The following is a 7,801-nucleotide window of genomic DNA, read 5'->3' as shown; positions in this document are numbered from 1 at the left end:
TGAGGCTCCCAAAGATAAATTCAAATCCCCCCCTGACAATGAGATTATCTTTGTTCATAAAGGATTTTCTCAATAAAATGTTCTAGAAAGGGGCTCTTTCATGGAAAGGCCATAAATATTGACAATATAGATAGTTCTATGCTTAACTCTAATGAGAATATTTCTACCCCTAGAACCAAATTAGTACCCCAAGTGTTGAAGACTCTAATTGACTTTAGATTTAATCCCATTATCAAGCCCCCCAAGTGGTCTCTCACATTAGTAGAAAATAAAAGCCACCTAGGAAATGTTTTATTCATAATTTTAGAGATCTTATCACCCTCTCTCAAGCTTTCTTGAAGTAACAAGATATCCATATTTTTAATCTGAATCGTCCTTCGTAAGGATAGTCTTTCTTGAGACTATCCAAAACCCAATAGCTAAAAGATATAAGAATCATGGCAGAACCTGATTTGGGGCTTGCGTTCTCTAAGCGCCCTAACAATATATTTATGCTTCCCCTAAGATATACCAATTCAAACCTTTAATTGAGCAATAGAAATTTGGGATTTTCTACATCTTGTTTGATCGATACCCAAATTTGGCGAGAGTATACCCAGTACCCCCATCCTAATGAAAGGGTCTCCTTTGGATTGTTTGATTCGAAGGTTATAATGGGATTATGAAGAGAGCTAAGGATCGCGATAAGTTTAATTTTTAGGGGAAAGGTTCAAAGGAAGGGTAGTTTGAATTAAGCTATCATAGGGTTCACAATGTGGAACAGAAGGAGAGGATAAAAAAGAAGAGAGATTGGGTCTGGAAGGACTAGGATCCTTATCCATAGAGAAAACATCATTCATAAATGAAATAGGGGAGGAGGATGAGAAACACAAGTAATGGTAGAAGATGTAGATTGTTCCTTTATATGATTGGCCTCGTGCTCATCCAAATTGTCCCCAATCGACACATTTGCGCCCACTTTCTTGTCTCTTTGAACCATAGATGGCGCCAATTCTACATATGGATATGTTTGCATGATATACTATCATATGCCATTAAGGACTCCCTTTAATTGAGAACCCTTTGTATGATCAACTTGTTGAGTGCTAGGACCTCTATTCTCCCTATAGCCCATAAGGAAATCTCACACAACATGGCCCTACCAATGACAATGATGACACTGAAAAGGAAAATCCTCGTAGTCAATTTATTGCAGATGGATATATCCCTCAAAAGTGAGATTGATATTAGAAAATAACCCCTTCCGAGGTTCCAATTTGACTAATATTCTTGCAATTTTTTTAAGATTTGTACACCTGAACGACATGTTAGGTTCTAGAAACTCTCCCAATTTATTCTTGATCACACGAAACACATCTAGAGTCCATATCTATGGAGGGATTCCAGAAACTTTACGTATACTGGCACAATGTCCAATATTTCACAACGAGCATCAAATAAATGACTCCACCTCTTTAACATTACTGGTGAGGAATCAATACACTCGTTCCTATCCATGACCCATGAAATTGCCTCCATCATCTCAAATTTTAACATAAACCAACTGCGAACTAATATAAATACCTCAAAAATTTCTGATGGAGTATCACCCCATGTCTTGTTAATCCATTCAAATGACCTATTAGCTTGAAATGATCGGCCCTTTGCTTTACCAACTAGAACATGCTCAAAAATTTCCATCACTTTGATGAGTTGAATACTCTCTCCTAATTCCAATTGTTGGTCTTCATAATTTGGTCAGATGCATTTTCCCTTCTTCCTCTTTACGCCCACCCTATGAGACCAACATTATTCTATTCCAATTGTCCTATCTACCAACTAGAATTCTCTATCATCCTCTAGTCATTCCAAACCTAGGGTTTCTTGAACCCTAATTGTTCCTCCTAACATTTTTTTGATGGTGTTGGACCCGCCAACATGTCAAGGGGATCTCCCTGGTAAGAAGTCCCAATTAGACCTCAAACCATTTGGCGTAGGAGTCCTAGCAGTGGGTCGTAAGGTAATGCCTTGACCGCGATGTCGCACAGAGGCAAGTAAGATAACTCAGTTAGTAGCAAGGGTGTGACTACTGCATTGAGTCAAGGAAGATGTATGAGAGTTTCTAACACATAAGGGGGGAGATAAGGGTGAAGGTGAGTTCTAGGTTGAAAGGGATCAGTCCTAACTCGGCTAGAAACATACAACACAAAAGGAAATACACAGCTTCTGGCGAAGCAGTCCACTTGGATGTAGTAGTCACAACATACAAGGTAAGAGAACATGTACAGCACTCATGGATCAGTCCGAACGAGTGCAATGGTTGTTACAGCAAGGTTCATGTGAAAGGTTTGTCTGGTGTCTGGCAGAGCAGTCGACACGGATAGTGATAGCATAAACAACATATACAAAAAAATTTCCACAAGACTCATATAATTGCATGTGAATCAATTCATACACAAACAAGTAAGTTAAAAAACATATATCATTAAGGCAACCAGAGCATTCCAAATACAATAACAACATATGCATGAAAATATGTTGGCTCTTATTATATAAAAGTGTAAGTTCAAATCATACAATACATCCATGTAAACTTGCTAGCCCCATCAGTGAAACGTTACAGCCACATCCGCCTGCTCCTCCAAAGAAATGTACTAGCTGCATGCAGTGGAGAAGCCAAGGCGCGTTACAATACTGTCCAAGCCTTCTTCAAGATAGTCTTAGTAGAAGCTTGGCCGACCAAAAGCCTAACAAATTAGTTATGAGGGACTATTTATAGAAAAGGTTGGGGTGACCCTTGACATCCCCTTTGTGACCATTCAACTACCCTCATGACTCTTCACCTACTCTATGGTTGTTACATCCATTATTGAGACTTGACTTACACTTGACATGACTCAACATTACAATGCACATGTACCCATGTGAACAATGGTTTGAACAAGCCAAACTAGACATCATTCGGACTTAGACAACCATAGAAGTCCAACTGCTCGACATCCTTATGTTGATCAACTGTGACATTTTGACGCCAAGATTGGTATCCTTGATAGTGTCCTTGTGTTCTGTTGTGACATCCATCTGAAACCTGAACCTTGCCTCCATAGCATCTGGGTACACTGCTTGGGCTCCTCTGTCCAAACCATCTAAAAGCATGTGCATCATTATCCTCAATGTGGTCAAACCAACAACATACTTGTGCATGATGTCTGCACTGATAGGAAACTCTGGGCCAGTGGCGGTGTGCATCAACTCATCGAAGTATGAGTCAAGCTCCTCAGACCAATGAAATGCCCCATGGATCTAGTTGAATTGAACTCTCATGTAGTGATCCTTCACAATGCAATGTGGGTGTTGGGCATGGAATCCCCCCAAGGCATGTTTTGGGGCTCAAAGCCCAAGTTTTGACCCGATATTGTTGTAAAGACTCCGCGAATTGCGGGCGCGGAGCGCGAAATGTATGATAGAGTCACAGGGTTGTCCGCCCTAGTCTTGTAATGTAATGTCGGCCTACCCATGGTCCGCAGACCATGGGATTGTATAAATAGAGTGAGGCTCTAAGTGTAAAAGATAGAGAGTAGTGAAGTAGAGAGAAGAAAGAGTCAAAGTATCTAAGTGTGTGTCTTTGGGTCGTAGGGTAGGAGAAGGCTCTATAGCTGAGTGCGTAGAGGCCTAGTAGTCCACAGCTAAGTACGCGGACCCCTACAGCTAAGTGTGCAGGCGGAGTCAAGTCTATAACCGAGAAAGGAATTAATAAAGAGAAGTTTGATATCATATTTGTATATATGTTCTTCGGTTAATGCATGTTTGATATAAATTGCAAATATATTATTTATTTACTCCGTGCACCTGTATGAATGGTTTATATTGTTAAGTATAACTTAAAGCATGCAAGTAGGCTAAGTTAATCAACTAACATTGGAATACTAGTAAGGACTTGGGTAATAACAGCATTTGGCCCTCGAGTAGGGCTGCATGAAGGTAGCATCTCAGGCTGCGAGGTATGGAAAGTGCGCATAGCAACATGTGCGTAGGGTTGAAATGTGAACCACTTGAACTCATTAGACATCTCCAGGGTGTGGAAACCTGGTTCTAGCACCCTCCCATACTACTTCGAGTGAAACCTCAGTCCGCGCTCCATGGACTATTGCCAAAAGGGCCAGTAGTACCGGGACTTGTTTGGCTAAATCAGCTCTGAACCTGGGTCAGGCCCCAACATGCCAACAAGAGCCGGAACCGAGATCTACATAAGAGATGTCTGATGTCGTGTCACTAGATTCTAGCAAAGAAAGAAATTGAAGAGTGGTTGGACAGGAAAATTCACGAGTTCGCGGCGCAAGAAAATAGGAATCTGTGAGTATTGAAGGAAGAGTGGTTAGAGTGCTACTTATATACAAAAATTCACGAAATTTTCTTTACATCCTTCCCCTCTGAGGTGTACGAGTGGATCGCGAAGTTAGAAAACATTCAGGGAAGGTGTAGGCTTAACAAACCTATTATGTGGACTCCAGAGTTGGTGCACATACTGGAAGCCTTGGAAGATAAGATCGCACGCACTGTGGACCATTGGCTCAATCGGATTATAGGAGGGTTTGTCACCAAGTTTGCGGTAGATACTTTAGTAAGCTACAATGAGGCGGAATGACGCTTCCTCATAGGACCGCAAGGTAAGTACATTAAATATTTGAACGCTTGGATTAAAATGCTACTATGTGAAAAGTGGGTTATGTGAATAAATTGATGTTTGGGGCTACGCGAAGTGGGAGGATCTATAGAAACGAAGGTAGCGCAGAGATAGGAACTAGCCCCTTGATTTCACCTTGGTGAGAAAGTGAGGAAGAGCTCGTGAGAGTTTCACCAAGAAGTACGATCAGTCTGATAAGGCAGCGAATTCTGCGCATACCACCCCCACCTACACCACCACCAGTTTCACCATCTTCACCCCCATCTCCACCCACACCACCTCCGCCACCACCATAGTTCAATATGGCGAACGTAATAAAGTTGCCAGTGTTCAAAGGAGTAGGGAACGAAGATTCGGACCAATTTTGGTTCGTGGTAAAGGCTGTATGGGAAGCACAAGGAGTCATGGATGACAATATAAAGAAGGCAACACTAGTCAGTTCCTTACAGGATCACGCACTGACGTGGTACATTAAGCATTCCAATGAAAATCCAAACACAAGGATCGTGGATATCCAAGCTGCGCTAAACAGGGAATTCAGCAGGCCAAAATTAGAGACACAGACGATTATTGGATTTAAGGAAATTGCGATGCTTCTAGGCGAGACCCCCTAGGAGCTGGATCAGAGACTAAAGGGTATGATTCATGAAGCCAACATGACCTTGATGGATGGGCAGCATTGTGCATGGTTTGTAGTGTCACTAACGCCACATCTAAGGACCGCGTTGTCACAACAAAAGATATCCACTTAGGTCGAGGCCTTGGAGATCGTAATGAGGCTGCACAAGACCTCGATACAAGATCCTAACTTGGGAGTCCAACAAATCCACGCACAGTTGAAAAACTTGTGTCTGGAGATGCAGAGTTTGAAGCAAGACAGGACAACTCACCCAGAAGCCCACGAGGAAGTATGGTGCATAAAGTGCAAAGGCCAGGGACATGACAAGGACCATTGTCTAGTCTTCGCAAACTACCTGGCGGTAGGAGGGCCAATACCATTGAGACCAGAGGCACAAGTAGGACTGAGCACAACATCTACATTATGGTGCGTGATTTGTCAGATAGGAAGGAATCATGATATAGATAACTGGCATCTATTACAGAAGTATACGCAGACGTCCCAGCAGTTTTTTTGTAATTTCTGTAGGTCAGTAGGCCACAATGAGTGTACCTGTAGAAGTTATGAAATGATGATGGATCGGATTCCTACCTACAGTGTTCAGACCGAAATGTGAGCCCTTGACCAAAATACAGGGATGGCACACACTGGATTTCAGGGTCACGGACGAGGTCAAGGTGGATTGGGACTAGGAAGGGGTCGCAGACAGCTGATCTATTATAATTTTGGAGGGTCGAGGCATTATGCCCACGATTGTACAAATCCGACAAGAGCATCATGTTTATATTGTACCTAGTTTGATCATGAGATGAAGGACTGCCCCACACTGATAGCGAGGTTGCGCGATAAAGGAAAACTCTAGCCTCCCCCAACTCAGAACCTGCAAATGATGAGGTCTGATCCGCGTGAGGATGACCTGAATGTAAACATCATTCTCCGAAGCGGTATCACAAAAGAGATGATAAGGGAAAGCGGCACGAAGAGAGTGCCTCGGTTTGCAAGGCTCCAACAAAGGAACCAGAGTTCGATTTGGTGCACGTAAAGGAGACATTCATGGAAGCTAAGAAGAGCTTCACGAAGGCCTCCACTTCAGGTAGTAAAGACAAACTAGAACCGGATATGGACCCATCAATGCTCACTACCTTTCTGGAGACATGCATGAAACTACTGCACGACATCAAGGCTGTGAAGGGACTGCAAGAACTCATCACTAGATGTGCTGGGTCAGGAGAACCACGCATAGTCTGGAAGCTCGAGAAGCACACAACACGAACAGGAAGGGAGATGAGATTGACCACGCAAATCGGGGAATATGAAATGGATCAAGTGATTTTGGATCTAGGATCGGACGCAAACGTCCTACCAAAGCAGACATGGGAGTGCATGGGCAGGCCTGCACTACAATGGTCACTGATCCAACTACGAATGGAAAACCAGCAAAAGATCCTACCAATGGGAAGATTACAGGGAATCACGGTGGATATTGAAGGTGCAAGAATGCTTGCAAATTTCGAAGTGATAGAGATTGTTGATGACAACAATCCCTATCTTGTGCTACTGGGAATAGATTAGGCCACTGACATGAATGGAGTGATAAATCTAAAGAAGCGCAAGATGATTTTCGAGAAAAAGTCACTACGCGTAGTGGTACCTTTAGACCTTGCGGAAGGATCATGCTACACAGAGCCAGTGCACGACGATGAGAGTGACGACGATCTAGACTGTATCTACAAGATAACTACATGGGAGCAGGACTGGGTGAATCCAACAGCGGATGGCAGGATTTCGTGGGAGTGCGAAAGCTCCTGCACCTCAAATTCAGACAAGGAAATAGAACGATGGCAGAATCAGTTACACGAGGTAACCACACTCAACTGCAACATGATGATAAGGTCACTGCACTGCATGACAATAGATGTAAGAGATTTGCATATGTACGACGGGTTAAGAAAAGTGGATGATTTCCTAAACAAATTTGAAAGAGAGGTGCCGGAACAACAACGGTTTGATGCTCTGAAATGGGTACTATGCACTACGCCTGCAAGGTGGTGGGGTACGCATCAAAGAAGTTTTGAGGACTGGCGCAAATGTAGAAGGATGATGCTCATGTGGTTTGGAAAGCCTTGAATGAGGATGAAAGCCAGGTATGACGGATGAAACAGCCTATCCGCCCACCTCTCCAGATGGGTATAGGTGTATTGTACACAACCTACACAAGCACACACCGTCCTTGTGATAGGAAATGGGACCAACAAGCAGAAGCGGGCAAGACGATGGCACGAATGACGAAGTATGATAAGACCAAGCGCATCAACGATTATCCGTGTGGAAGCCTTTGAAAAAGTGTGTGAAGTACTGAACACGGTCCACCATGTGAGACGCGCTGACTGGGACCTGCACATACCAATGGTTTTATGGGCTTATAGGACCATTTGCAAAATCCTAACCGCGTGGGCACTTGTGACGTTGAAGTATGAAGCAGATGTTGTAATCCCTATGGAGCATGCAAAGCCTAGTCT

This window comes from Pinus tabuliformis, chromosome 9 (assembly GCF_031772625.1).
Source record: "Pinus tabuliformis cultivar Carrire ecotype Pingquan chromosome 9, CPIR1, whole genome shotgun sequence".
NCBI classification, from domain to species: Eukaryota; Viridiplantae; Streptophyta; class Pinopsida; order Pinales; family Pinaceae; genus Pinus; species Pinus tabuliformis.
This window is presented reverse-complemented; position numbering follows the sequence as displayed.